At 45.2% G+C, this 15,700-nt stretch overlaps 1 protein-coding gene across 2 annotated transcripts in view; it reads right to left on the bottom strand.

Annotated features, from left to right (window-relative positions):
* LZTS2 (leucine zipper tumor suppressor 2) overlaps positions 1-15,700 on the bottom strand; it is a 139,272-nt gene that overhangs the window by 44,315 nt on the left and 79,257 nt on the right. The window contains exon 1 of one of the 2 annotated variants that reach the window (XM_040435206.1): positions 450-620. The exons of the other annotated variant lie outside the window; for it this stretch is intronic. The gene's annotated coding sequence lies outside the window, so the exon portion shown is untranslated. Of the gene's footprint in view, positions 1-449; positions 621-15,700 lie in introns of those variants that run through there. 2 annotated transcript variants of the gene reach the window in all.

A 15,700-nucleotide genomic window follows, 5' to 3' on the forward strand; every position in this document is an offset into this window, starting at 1 on the left:
CTATAATCAACAACCGATTAGCTGCAGACACTTCCATCAGACCGGCACTTGAACCCAGGAGATGGAAATAGTTCTATAAGTGACACGCGGATGGGCAAAACTCATCTCCTGTCAGATGTTAGGAGCTGGGGGCTCAAACCCTGGTCCAGACTGGAAATCTGAGACGCTAAAGTGCCTTCTAATAAGTGATCTCCAAGCGCATATGTGAACGAGTCACATTTTCCAAGCCCAGCTGTCCGAGTGAGACTTTCTTTGTCTGACACTTTTTCTTAAAAGCTGTTGAGTTTGTGTAAAAGCCTCAGTGTCAAATATTCCATCCTAAACATCCGGAGATCTGTGTCTGGATGGATGGGGGGGGGGGGGGTATGCAGACATCAGGCAGGCTGCAGGACACTACCACCATTCAGTGCCAATCCGCTTTTCTGGCTTACCCTGCAATGTGCCCTTACCTTTCTTTTGCTCCTCCATGGTCCCCAATTTTCTGCAACTTCTAGACTCCCCCCAATGCCAGTAGGCTGTGCGGCTTGCAGATCCGCAGCTCCCTTCTCTGTTTGCGGACGCACTTTCCAGATAGCAAAGTCTTTTTGGCTCAGGTTCTTGCTGAACTGATCAAGTTTGAAAATGCTGCTCTCCTCCCTCGCTGCTGGCTCATTCCCACCCCCATCCTCTTGTCAGGACTACCCCCCTCCTCCCAGGACTGACTGTATATCCAGCCCACTGCCTGGATCTGTCCCTTCAGTGGCCTCAGTGGAGAGAGAAAGCAGACAGGCTAGCAGCACTAGTCAGTGACCACCAACAGCCAGGCGACTGTACGCACAAATGTCGCTTTTGTACTGACCTGAATACCTCTGCGGCAGGGAACCCCCAGGCAGCTCTGCCGAGATATAAATGGGGTGTCAGCCATCAATGTATATATATTACAGGAGTTATAATCTTGTATCCTAAGGGTATATACACACAGCCGTGTAGTTTATGCCGATTTTTCGCACAGATTTTCGCTGTGTTTCTGCACCAAATCCATATGCGTTAGGCCTCATGCACACAAACTTAGGGTGCATGCACACAAACTTATTTTGCATTCGTATCCAATCAGCATTTTTTGCGGATTGCACACTAATCCATTAATCTCTACAGGTTTGCAAAAAAACGGACAGCATACGGACGTCATTAGTGCGCTGCCCGCATCTGTGTGGCCTTCAGCAAATGGTAAACATGTCTTAATCTAGTCCGTATTGCGGACAAGAATAATCATTTCTAGCAATGAGAGTGATGAAAAATGTGGATGACACATGGAAGTTGTACGTACTTTATGGATCCGTAATTTTTGAAGCGCAATACAGACAGAGTCGTGTGCATGACACCTAACTTCTGGATTTTGTTGCGGATTTTGACAGAGATTTGCAAAGGGTGAAATCTGCACTGAAAATCCGCACAAACAATTGACATGCTGTAGATTTCAAAACCCGCACTGTGTACGTGACCGTCTGGAGATCACATATACGCCATAGGGCCCACTAAACAGGGCGATAATCGCCCAAACATACATATGATCATTGTGCAGTTCAAGGGCACATTCAGACGACCGCACCGTGTTTTTGGGTCTGCAAATTGCAGACCCGCAAAACACGGATGTCGCCCGCGTGCCTTCCGCAATTTGCGGAACGGAACGGGCGGCCCATTATAGAAATGCCTATTCTTGTCAAGAATAGGACTTGCTCTATATTATTTGCGGGGCTGCAGAACAACAGATGCAACTTTTGCTCCCCCTTTGAAAAGTATGGGTTCGCACCCGTTCTTCAAAATTGCGGAACGGATGCGGACCCATTCATACGGCCGTGTGACGACTGACAATTCTTTTGTTTGTCGTTGATCACATCTTTTATGATGACCTACAAATCATTTGTCAGAAGCGCGTTCCCAACAGGAGGGTGAACGAACGACTTTACAAGAGAAAGGGACGATAAATGAAGCATGTAAAGGCAACGAGCGTTCCCGGACTTACTATAGCGTGGATTGGCGCTTGTTACAGGCACTTTATCTGCCAGAGATGTTTTGGTTGAGGCTCCTACGTTTTTGTGTGCTTTGTTTTAACTACATTACAGATTACAGTGTACAGAGACGTGGAGGATCATATCCCCTGATGAGTAATGGGACTAATAATAATCATTTCCATTAGGCCTCATGCACACGACCGTTGTTGTGTTCCGTTCCGCAAAATAGGGTTCCGTTGTTCCGTGATCCGTTTTTGTTTCTGTGTATCTTCCTTTATTTTTGGAGGACCACCAGACATAAAGGAAGGTAAAAAAAAAGTCTAAGACAGGTTTGCCATGGAAATGAAAGGAATAAAACGGACGCGGATGACAATCTTGTGTGCCTCCATGTTTTTTAGCGGTCCCATTGACTTGAATGGGTCCGGGAACCGTTTTCCGGACAGGTTATATTTTTTTGATGGACTGGAACCACAGACCACGGACGCGGATGGCAAACGGTGCACTATCCGCATTTTTAACGGCTCCATAGAAATAAATGGGTCGCATCTGAAATGCTAAAATCGGCGGAACGGACGCGGAGACAAACAACGGTCGTGTGCATGAGGCCTTACTCCTATAGCACCTGAATATTCATTGCACTGCATCGCAACTCGCAGACTGACCGCCCTATGGCAGACGCTAAGGACGATTTAGAGAGATGTTTTTTCTATTAGTACGGTTTTGCAGTGTTGGAGGAAATCCATAAAAACACAGGAAGACTATACAAAATCTAACTTAGTCAGAACCAAGCCCAGAACCCGAATACCGCAACGAAACAGTGCTAACCACTGGGCTGCCTCACCACCTAAGGCTCCATTCACACGTCCGTGGTGTGCTGCGGATCCGCAATCACCATGGTAAAAGATCATGTGACGTACCATGTGATGACCGGAGTGACGTCATCAAAGGTCCTTGACCTATAATTAATGCTTACCACAGGTCCTATTTAGTAAAGGGGACAGAAGGAGATGCCGGCATCGCGAACAAGTGGACTAAGGTCAGTTAAATGACTGTTTTACTATGCATTCTGTATTCAGAATGCTATTATTTTCCCTTATAACCATGTTATATGGGAAAATAATACAATCTACAGAACACCGATCCCAAGCCCGAACTTTTGTGAAGAAGTTCGGGTTTGGGTACCAAACATGTGCGATTTTTCTCACGCGAGTGCAAAACGCATTACAATGTTTTGCACTCGTGCGGAAAAATCGCGCATGTTCCCGCAACGCACCCGCACCTTTTCCCGCAACGCCCGTGTGAAAGAGGCCTTAAAGGGGCTGTCCACTCCTTTTATACTGATGGCCCATCAATATCTGACTGCTGCGGCTCAGACACCATGTGTCAATACCTTTCAGCTATTTCAGAACAACTCTGGCCCTGGACACTGGCGCAGAGCTGCTCGGGCACTGGAAGTCAGCAACGAAACTCCACAGCTCTGTCCGTTTAGCGGATGGAGCTGGTTATCGCAGCATTGCTCTCATTGAAGTGAATAGGAGGAGAGCTGCAGTAATCACTACACAATGGACAGAGCTGTGGAGTTCTGGTGCTGAAATAAATATATTTAGATGGACCCCTTAATGCTTTATTTTCAAGGAAAACCATGAAAGGTGAAAATTAAATATTGCATTTGGGGCGCCTGACTCTTTCTCCGGCAACAGATGTTGGGGGAGATGAGGATCAAGCAGTAAGGTTACGTTCACATCAAGCAACGTTTTTTGTCCACCTAATATCCGGCAATTATGCCGATACGCGGTTGGATCACCACCTGACCTCATTACAGTCTATGGGGATCCGGTGGTAAAGTAGAGAATCTGGCAACGCCAGATCCTGCGAGATCTGGCAGGCTTCTCTGTGCCGGAAAAGTTGTAAAATTGGAATACCCCTTTAAGGGGATCGAGGATAACCACTAGATAAGGGAAGGTTCTACCACTGGGATACTCACTGATCATGACAATGGGAACTCTGTACCCCTCGGGGGCCCCACTAAATGAACAGAGCGGCAGGCTGGATATGTACACTACTACTCCATTCATCTCTATAAGTTCCAGAAATCGTCGCACACTGTACTTGGATTTCCCGTAGAGATGAATGGAGCTGTAGGAGTGGCAGTGTGCATGCCAGACATTTTGGGGGGGTCTCGAGGGGTACATTCTTGTGATTGTTGGGGTTTCCAGTGGTAGGACCCCACTGATCTAGTACTTATCGCCTAGCCTGTGTATAGGAAAAAAGCATTGTTAGTGGCATACAGTAACCCTTTTTAAGTCTCATCTGTTCCAAAAGTCCAGCCAGTCATGGAGAGGTCAAGGTGGTCCCTCATATCTTGTCAGATTTCTACAAGATTCCTTGTGCTTGGTTTTGTATCTTCTTTTTGCAGGCTAAACTACATTCAACAAAATGCTGCCGGCTATAAATGGGTTAAATTGTCTTTCATCAGAACGGCTAAAACTGGCTCATGAATTCATATACAGCACTCATGAATATCCCTATAAAATGGCTGTCTTGAATAAACATGACAGGTAGTCTTCAAGAATACAAAAGGAAGCCCTTGATGTATGCATTATTCCAGACGTGGACAATATTCAAATGTCCTCGCTACTATATTTTGGAAGATTTCTTTATACACATCAGAGCGGAAAAAGTTTAAAAATTATAAAAGGAGGTACCAAACGTCTATTGTCTTCAGGGATACTGCTCCACTTTACAAAATTATCCTTAAAAACGTAGATGCAGACTAAATGGCCATCATTACATATGGCTGTAATTTCACATCATGCCAAAATCTGTTATTATCTAATCTTCGCAGTGCGGTGGAGCTGTCACTTAACCACATTGCAAAACATCCATTATTCATGTGGCCTAAAATACAGGAACGTATAATATATCCCTGAATGATCTCCATGCAAGCGAGCAAATATCTCCTGCAGCTAGTCTGCTTTTATTACTTTCCAGTGTCCGTATATACCCTTTTATTCTTTAATTTAAAGTGGTAGTAAACAGAAAACCAGCAGAATCTGCATGCGAGCAGTATCTCCAAAAAACAACGTACCGGTATACATTCTCTACATAGCTACATGACTATGTCATGTCACACAAACGTAGGTTTCCCCCCAGGTCATTATATGTGTATATGTCAGCTCAATATCAGTAAGACATCTGTCAGTCACAGGACCAGGTTCTTGAATGCGAGACAGTATTTGTCACTGGTTTTGAAGAATCAATGTCATTTTGTAACTAAAGGATTTCTCTTACTTCCCTAAACTAATCATACTGTAGATGTCTATGGGGCAGTCCATTTATACTTGGAGGAAACGCTAATCAGATATATTGGGTTTCTAATTTTATTATCCTATTATTTACCTGCACAGGTGGCTGGCAGCTGCTTATCTCCCTTCCCCCACAGAAATAACACAATCCTTTCTAGCGTTCCATCTCATTTTTTTTTTTTTAAACATAATTTTTCAAACCAGCTCCTGGATCTGAATACTTTTGTAATTTCATGTAATTAAAAGTGTTGTATATCTCCTGAGTTATTCAATAAAATGTATCTGTATAGCGCCACCTGCTGTTTGTTATTTTCCTTATTTCCCTGTCTACCTCCGTCACATATCTGAGGTGGACACAAATGCTCACTTCCATCCTTTAACTGCCACCAGCCAAATCTACAGTTAGAAGTTGTGAAAGTTACCTGGGAAACGACACGTCCCTGAGTTGCCCTACCATGAAATAAATCTAGCAGAACACTTGGAGCAATGAATGTGGAGATCTCTGGATCCATGTGAGGTACAGGGCTGGTTCCAACTTTGTTAGAAATTTACTAGAATTCATATTCTAAATCAGGGATGCCTAACCTGCGGCCCTCCAGCTGTTGCAAAACTACAACTGTTGTAGTTTTACAACAGCTCGAGGGACGCAGGTTGAGCATCCCTGTTCTAAATGATATCTGATTTGAATTTTTTACATTGATCCTGGGATAATCCCTTTAAGGAAATTTGAATTAGGCAAGAACAAGTCTATGTAAGGGGTTATTATTGTGTCCCATATTTATAGGGCAAAGCTTGTAGTCTTCTTCAGCGAGGGCTTTATGAGATCCTGTGATATGCCAGTAAGAGGTCAACATATAGACATACACTTTAGAGGAAAGTCGAAGGGACCCACCAATGTTGGTGGGAATTGCTGAATTATAAGGGCCAATAGACTCTTCCCCGATGGCAGATGTCAGGGAGGAACCAAGCATGTTGAATTACAACCCCTGTCCATTGCTCCTGCAGTAGATAAGCTGCTACCAGAGATGTCTTTCTGGTAATATTTCTACTCCATCCAATAAAACGACTTAAAAAGTCACTGAAGTATCAAAAAACTTTTGATAATTCATAGCGACATATCAAAAGGTCTTGATCAGTGCTGAGACCCCCATCGATTGCTAGAATGAGGAGAGGGAAGCGCTCTCATAGGACGCTCTATCTTCTCTGCAGGAGACGGAAGCTCATAGACATACTCTTGAGCCCATCTCCTCTATTGGGCGCTTCTCTCTCCTCAATCCTGCGATCGGTGAGGGTCTTATCATTAAGAACCGCACCGATCAAAACCTTTGATATGTTGCTGTCACATATTTAAAAAAAAATTGAAAGCCCAGTGACGCTTTAAGACCCTGGCATAGATTATTGCTTCACATGTACTAGAATTGGAAGGGGGAGAAGGACAAAATAGATGTTTAAAACCTCTAGTCTATAGGAGTAAGGTCAATGTTTTGGAGACCTCCAAGCTGAAAACTGAAGACCCAAGCACTTAGAAGAGCGGTAGGAATCCATCTTTCCATTCATTGGTTGATGCCAAAGTTCACAGATCTGAACCGATGAAACCCTCTGAACATCTCAAAGACATACTAAAGAGGAGACCTAAAATCTACAACTCCAAGAAACGGAATGTATAGGGGTTAGCAGTCATCTTGAATTAATTACAGGAAGCTTAAAATGAATCCAGTACATACTTGCGCAAACATTCGGCTCCAATATCCGGACCCACAAAACCTTCCAATACTGAACTTGTCTTTTATCTGGAACTTTGATAAAAAGCTTACTTGGCATTTCGAGCTATGTGTGGGCTGCAAGGCTGTAACATTGCAATGCAGGGAGCAGCACAAAACATGGGATTCCAAAGAGAAGAAGAAGTTAATTAGCGGGGACAGAAGTTCATGGACAAAAAGGAGGAGATAAGAATAATAATCGTTAGAGAAAATAACTTTTGCAGAAACCGTATTAAAAGGTCTTCAGTAAACGTCATGTCTCTACAGTCCTGGAGAAGCCCTTTGACTATGTAACGTTCCATAGAGTCTACTTACACGAGTCGGCTGAGATACAGTTCTTGCCTCATGGCAAAAACCGCATGTGGTGATTCCACCACAGACACAAGACCATGACAATTGACAGTAAAACCACATTCAGGTTAGGCTGCACCTCAACCACGCCATGTGAATAGACCCTTAGTCTACGTGCACACGACAGTATCTTTTTAGTGGTCTGCAAATTTCGGATAACTTGTGTGTGCAATCTGCATTTTTCTCACTCCCATTAACAGAAGTGGCTATTCTTGTCCGTAAAACGGACAAGAATAGGATATGTTCTACTCAGACATACAGATGCAGGATGACCGTTTTTATTTTTTGCAGACCCATAAAAATGAATGGCTTCATTTGCGATCGGTAAAAAATGCGGATAAGACATGGATTCAAATTACAGTAGTATGCATGAGGCCTCAGAGTTGTCTGCAGATAATGTCAGGTCAGAGATCTCATTTAGGAAATAGGATTTCTGCTTTTAGATTAAAGATGTAAGATATAAAAAATGAAAAATCAATGTGCAACGGGCACCTCCCCCTAGGGCCCTCTACATATAAAACGTGTCCCAGGTGTAGGAATGCTGAGTGGTATAGTGCGGCTTAAAATGTCTCTCTGTGTGTGTCACGGTGCTCCTACCTGGATACGGCTGGACCCCAGGCTTTGGCTCCGAAGCAATAAATAGGGGGATTAATTGAGGGATTCGAAAGAAAGATTTAGTCGAGACCTTGTATGTAGTTGAACAGCAGCTTTACTTTGCATAAACGTTCTCCAAAACGGTTTACAAACTTTGTCTTGGTCACAGCAGGCTTTAGCATTAAACTGGCAGGCAAACTTGACTCTGCTACATCTGTTTCTCTCTGGCTCTGCTGTACTCACAGGCTGGCTGTATGACTCTGCTTTTTCTTGTATGTTGCACTTCTCTTTGTATGGTCTGTCTCTAGATTAGGCCAGGGAACTTTCCTCCTGAGGCTCTAAGCTTTGGCGTCCATGGCCAGCAGAGCTGAGAGTGCTCTGGCTGGCTTGGGCACGTCTAGCAGAGACGTGCCCTTACTCCCTTCCCCTAGGCGGGGAACTCGCCCCCTTCTCTCCAGAGGGGGGACCTGGAATAAAATACTTAAGATGACGTTTTGTTAGCCCATCAGAGATAGTAGAAGGGTGCAGAAGTGGTAATGCCACTCTGGGGCGTTACAAATGCATTAGGGGTAAATTAGTTTAAAAAAAAAAAGGGAAGGCCTGCCTTATCGCAACAACATTCTCCAGAAGAGTCTGGCCTGGCACATATGAAGAAGCATAATTATAAAGGGGGGCAGATGTTGCAGTGGAACCTGGGCGACTCTGCTACATTAGGGAATACCTGTGTTTATTTTGCCTGTGCTGTGACCTCACTGTTTATTATTCCCTTCTATGACATTACTTCTATTCAGTGACATAACTGTGAGCAATATTCACATACTGTGACATTACTCTGCACAGTCTTTTCCGGTGACATTATCCATTTATGGTGACAACACTGAGTCTGTTATTTCTGTGCGTCATCCATCTATTGTGAATCACTGTAAGCATTACTACTGTACTGTGACATCACTGTGTGCAATTAAATAGAGTAGAGGGGTTGCTCCCCTACTGCAGAATCCCCAGGGTAAGAAAGGACCCACAAACTGGAGGGGCTTACCATAGGTGGTTGTGCAGGAACGTGCACATCGCGGTTGCCCGCTGCCGAAATGCATCATGAGCTGATCAACATTTCCCCCTTTTCCTATCTTTTATTTTTTAATGTCCAGTTTATTATTATTTTTATGTGATTTCTAACTTTACTATTGAATGAACAGTCCCTCTGTGCAGCACTCACTTGAATACTCTTCTACTGACATAAACAGCATCACTGTGCGCAATATCCCTGTACTGGGACTATTATTCCTGTGCTGATACTTCACCTTGGTTGTTACCTGTGTGCTGTGACATCAATTGTTTTTAGTATTCCTGTACTGTGACAGCACTGTGTTTATTACTCATATACAATAGACTCGTTCATTAGCCTCGTATTATTATGCGTTTACTATGCCCTTTGTTGTGACATCACAGTGTCAATTATCCCTGTACTGTGACATCACAGTGTCAATTATCCCTGTACTGTGACATCACTGTGTCAATTATCCCTGTACTGTGACATCACTGTGTCAATTATCCCTGTACTGTGACATCACTGTGTCAATTATCCCTGTAGTGTGACATCACAGTGTCAATTATCCCTGTACTGTGACATCACAGTGTCAATTATCCCTGTACTGTGACATCACAGTGTCAATTATCCCTGTACTGTGACATCAGTGTCAATTATCCCTGTACTGTGACATCAGTGTCAATTATCCCTGTACTGTGACATCACTGTGTCAATTATCCCTGTACTGTGACATCACTGTGTCAATTATCCCTGTACTGTCACTATGTACCTTATTCATTTACTGTGTATTCGTGGTGTAAATTAGCCTAATTATGATGTGTTTACTATCCCTGTACTGAAACATCACTGTATCAATTTTCCCTATACTGTGACATCATTGTGTCCAGAGGTCATTGGAAAAAGTCTAAGGCATACTAATACGCCTTCGATTTTTCCCCCACATTCATCAGCACAGTGAGTGCTGTCAATGGCACAGGGAACGCAGCGATGCTGCCTGTGCCTGAAATAACCAATACCAGCTCCTTACAGCAAGGAGCTTTGTTATTGGTTGGTTATTGGCGCGCCAGAGCAATACAGGTCGGGTCCGGCAGGGGAAGCCGGTGGGAGCTGGAAGGAGAAGGGGCCGGCTCCTGGGGGTGTCTGTAGTAAGGAGAGCTGGGCGCGCTGCCCAAGGACACTGGCAAACATGACAGGGCTGCTGGAGAGCCACGGACTCATGTGATTGGTCCCCGGTCTGAGAGAAGAGCTGCCCCCAGGCCTGTGTCTCCCCCTAGCCCTGGGTGGAGCAGGCTGGGGGGTGGGAGAGTTGTGGCAGTGAAAAGCTTGGCCTGTCAGTCTTCAAGAGAGTGATTCCCCCCTCCCCCAATCATGGTTCGGTCCAGTCTCCCAGTTCTCTGCTTCCCCCTCTTCCTGTCGCCCCACTAGTAACCCTGCTTCCCCCCTCCTCCTCCTGTCACCCCACTAGTGACCCTGCTCCCCTCTCATCCTGTCACTCCACTGGTGACCCTGCTCCCACCTCCTCCTGTCACTCCACTGGTGACCCTGCTCCCACCTCCTCCTGTCACCCCACTAGTGACCCTGCTCCCCCTCCTCCTGTCACCCCACTAGTGACCCTGCTCCCCTCTCCTCCTGTCACTCCACTGGTGATCCTGCTCCCCCCTCCTCCTGTCACCCCACTAGTGACCCTGCTCCCTCTCCTCCTGTCACTCCACTGGTGATCCTGCTCCCCCCTCCTCCTGTCACCCCACTAGTGACCCTGCTCCCATCTCCTCCTGTCACCCCACTAGTGACCCTGCTCCCACCTCCTCCTGTAACCCCACTAGTGACCCTGCTCCCCCCTCCTCCTATCACCCCACTAGTGACCCTGCTCCCCCCTCATCCTGTCACCCCACTAGTGACCCTGCTCCCCCCCCTCCTCCTGTAACCCCACTAGTGACCCTGCTCCCCCCCTTCTCCTGTAACCCCACTAGTGACCCTGCTCCCCCCCCCTCCTCCTGTAACCCCACTAGTGACCCTGCTACCCCCTACTCCCCCCTCCTCCTGTCACCCCACAGGGAAGAAGCTGAACAGACTCTGACGACTATGATGGGATCCATTCAGTTTCCGTTCGGGATCCTTTCTTTTTTACCAGACAAAAAAGTGCTGCATACAAGGCTTTTTTGTCTGGTCTTTCAACAGAATCCTCAACAAAGGCTCCAAACAAAGTCTCCAATGCAGATGTGAGCGAGTGCAGGCCTATGTATTATGTATTTTAATTAACACAACTTTAATACTCCTCCTCGGGTAAAAATACTCTACAGAAATGGTCAGAGGAGTATTTTTACTCTTCTGGAAAAAATGTAGTCCGACCTCTGACTGTGTAAATTATACCTGTACTGTGACATCATTATGCTAATTATCCCTGTACTGTGACATCACTGTGTATATTATCCCTGTACTGTGACATCACTGTGTATATTATCCCTGTACTGTGACATCACTGTGTATATTATCAGTGTACTGTGACATCAGTGTATATTATCCCTGTACTGTGACATCACAGTGTATATTATCCCTGTACTGTGACATCACTGTGTATATTATCAGTGTACTGTGACATCACTGTGCACATTATCCCTGTACTGTGACATCACAGTGTATATTATCCCTGTACTGTGACATCACTGTGCACATTATCCCTGTACTGTGACATCACTGTGCATATTATCCCTGTACTGTGACATCACTGTGTATATTATCAGTGTACTGTGACATCACTGTGCACATTATCCCTGTACTGTGACATCACTGTGTATATTATCTATGTACTAGAGCAGGGATGCTCAACCTGCGGCCCTCCAGCTGTTGTAAAACTACAACTTCCACGATGCCCTTCTGTAGGATAATAGCTGTAGGCTGTCAGGGAATGATGGGAGTTGTAGTTTTGCAACAGCTGGAGGGCCGCAGGTTGAGCATGCCTGTACTAGAGAGAGGAGAGGGGGCACTCCGTGGTGTGATACCTTCTAGGTACTATATTAATCCCTGTGGGCCAATACACCTTACCGGATCGTGTTGCGCAGACCAGGCAGAATACTAGTGAAGGGCGAAGTTCCTCTACACCAGGAGGAAAAACCAGGCTGCTGCGCTCGTTCGCCGGACACTGCATGGAGGAGGCTAGAAAAAAAAAGTAAAGGCAAAAAAGCTCCCAAAGGTAGCAAATAAAAACAGCGCGCTGTACCGGATACTTCGAGGTAGGTGTTTTATTGGATAAAAACACATAAAAAAGCAAAACAAAAAAAAAAAACTGATAAGTGTTTTGATGGCGGTCCACCACCTCCTTCTGAGCCTGTACTGTGACATCATTATTTTAATTAATACTGTGACATCATTATTTTTGGTATTCTTGAATTGTGACATCACTGTGTTAATATTCCCCCTACCGTGACTCTTTCTGGGAAAGTTGGATGACAACTAAAAATAGTTGAACTGAACTTTTAATAAGTCTACAATTTACTAGTGTTTTTATTTTAAAGGTGATTTGTTTTTTATTTATACCAATAGTTGAGACAGGACTAATCATCCAACAGATATGGACAGAGCGCTATTCGCTGGTAGTCTTGTTCTTTTCCGCTCCGTCGCCATGCTCCCTATTAGAACCATGGAAATATAAAGAGCATTTATGTGAAACCAGTGAGTTAGAAAAATCACAGTGTAGCGCTGTGGCGGTCACAAGCGTGCCTGGAACCGCTTTCTCAGGGCTGCGAGCCATTGGTTTTTCTTGCAGATGCAGAAGCAGGAACACGTTCTATTCATCGGGGAGGCGACTTCAAAGCATGGCGGGCGGATTGTGCGGTGTTTATTGTTAGCTCCTTGGAGACAATGAAGATTTCCCAGGCTCTGCTGAGCTGAAAGGAAAGATTTCTATCCCAACCAGCACCAAATAATCACTGCCATTCTTCTCTTCCCATTTTCAATTTAGAGACTGCTGAGAAATAGAAAGCAGATGAAGGAAGGCAGCCTGGCCGTCTAAAACCCAGATTTATGTGACCAATCTGGGCATTCATGCTCACCATTTTGGTTCACATGAAAGATTTCAACCCCCCCCCCCCCCCCCAAAGAACTCTCCCTGTACTGTATAATAGACCATTTTATTGGAAGAAGTTACAGCTAATCTGTCCCTGCCACCAAATTAACCTAAACCAGACATTGTAGCACATAATCCGGGCTTCAGTGGAGCCAAAACCATTTCCTTGCGTCCTTACGGACAGAACGCCGCGTACGAGCGCTTCCCTCTTTCCAAAAGAAAACGTTTCATGCACGCACCATATAGAGTTACAAACCAGTGGAAATTGGGAAGGCAGGGAACTAAAAGTAAGTGAACCCCTCAGCTGAATTTTATTGTAAACGAATAGGCCATTGCTGGGTGAAATATTCACAGATCAAAAAATATCTTCAATGACTTTAATAAAAAATAAATTAAAAAAAATACCAAAAGAGGCAACTTTTAGACCAGAATGAGAAATCCAAAAACTCCATAGGGGCTCATGCACACGGCAGTTACTCGGCCGTACCCATATTGCGGCCTGCACTGGTCAAGGTCAGTAACTTAACTACACAGCACTGCTGCATACACACTTGACAAACAGAGCTCTGCTACACAACTGATATGCATACACCCCATGACAAACACAGCCCTGCTACACAGCTGATGTGTGTGCGTGTATATATATATATATATATATATATATATACACACACACACACACACACACACACACACTGCACTGCTATACACAACTAACAAACACAGCTCTGCTACACATACATCTCACACAAACACATTATTACCTAAGGACCTTTCAGCATAGAGATGGCTGTGCTCCCTCCTGCCTGGACTGATCATACAGATCGCTGTCAGGCAGGAGGCCCCGTTCTCTCATTAATCCAGCACTCTGCCGGATCATTAAGGAAGCACAGTATGGTATTCTGGCAGGCAGGCGGTACATGGCGGAGCAGTATATGACCCTTTTCCATGGGATTTGGGACTGTATTAGGACGGCAGAAGTCGGCTTTGTTTTCCTGCGATTACTGAACACTTTCATCATTCTGCGCTCTGCCAGCTCTGCTTTATGGAGGCACTTTCCACTTACAGGCCATCATTCATCAAATATAAGTGGTAGTGAGTCACTCCGGTGCCGGCTCTATTTATACCCGATGTGCCATAATGCGCCACGCTCAGAACACGAGCCAGGGGTTTACTCTCTCAGGTACTTTTCACCTCAGCCCCATAGGAAAGTCTACGCTCATTTTGGACTATGTTATCTGAACCATTAAATTCCAGAATTCTAGACACGATAACACGCACAGTAAGGCTCCATTCAGACGTTCGCAGTGCATTGCGGATTCGCAATACAGCCGGCCGGCACCCCCATAGAAATGCCTATGCAATAGCGGACAAGAATAGGATATGCTCTATTTTCTTGCGGACCTGCGGACCGGAAGATCGGGGAAAATGCGGATGCGGAGAGCACATAGTGTGCTTTCTGCATCTCTTCCGGCCCCATAGAGAATGAATGGGTCCGCACCCGTTCCAGGTTATTGCGGAACCTGCTGCGGCCCCATTCTACGGACGTCTGAATGGAGCCTTATACGGAAAGTCAGGGTGCATACAGCCTGCAAGGACATTAAAACCATTTATAAGCTGTAGAACCAAGAATGACAGGGGCAAGGCAAGTATTGGCATCTGCCCCTCATGGTGTTGGTGAGACACAGTATGTTCTTGTATGGTTTTCTCCCCCTCCTCTCTTTTCTGTGTTTTCTCTATTTCTCCTCAGATGCTCAAGTTAGCCGGCGACAAGGAAAGCATTTTGATTGGCCAGGATGGTTGCTGGGCATTCAAGGACAGCGTTTTAATTGGCCAAAATGGTTGCTGACCAGTTGCTGGGCAATGTGCTATTTTTAACCTTTGAGGTGGATTGGACAAGGGCCATTTGTGGCGGGAATTTGGGGTATTTATGGAGGTGACTTACCATGAGGAGCGCTGTCATCGTCTCCCGCCCGCCAACTCGTTTTTTTTTGTCGCAGTCTTGTTAAATGGAAGGGGAGTGGGGGGGTTAGTCGCCCAGCCTTCTGGGTGGACCGAGGATCAGTTCAGTAATGGACTTTTTGGTCATATTTATGGTCCCCCCCCCCCCCCCCCCCAAGACCACGGCCATTTTAATCCATATCGGTATGTCTTTATTTATAATATTTATTAATGTTAAGTTATCAAAATATGACACCATGGACTGGAAAAAGGTCTTCACTCGACATACGGCCATCAAAGGCTGCTTGGGTTAGAGACTGATAATTATGTAATGTTTTTAGGTCTAGGAGAAAACGGTGTGTAGTAGATGAAGAAACTCTCCAGTCCAGGACTAGACCAGGTCAACCAAAATGCCCCATTTCCATATGCCTACCAATGCAGCAGGCCAAGCATCTGCCGTGACACCAGAATCGAAGATATTGGTGTGTGAAGGCAGAGATAATAGAAGGGGCAATAAGGCACAGGGGACAGTGAAGACCATACTGACCACAGGATGCTGTACAATATCTCTATTGTGACATCACTGTGTGCATTATGAGGCTGTGTATTATTATCTCTGTGCTGTGACATCACTGTGTGCATTATGA

Source organism: Bufo bufo, chromosome 6 (genome assembly GCF_905171765.1).
Source record: "Bufo bufo chromosome 6, aBufBuf1.1, whole genome shotgun sequence".
NCBI lineage: Eukaryota > Metazoa > Chordata > Amphibia > Anura > Bufonidae > Bufo > Bufo bufo.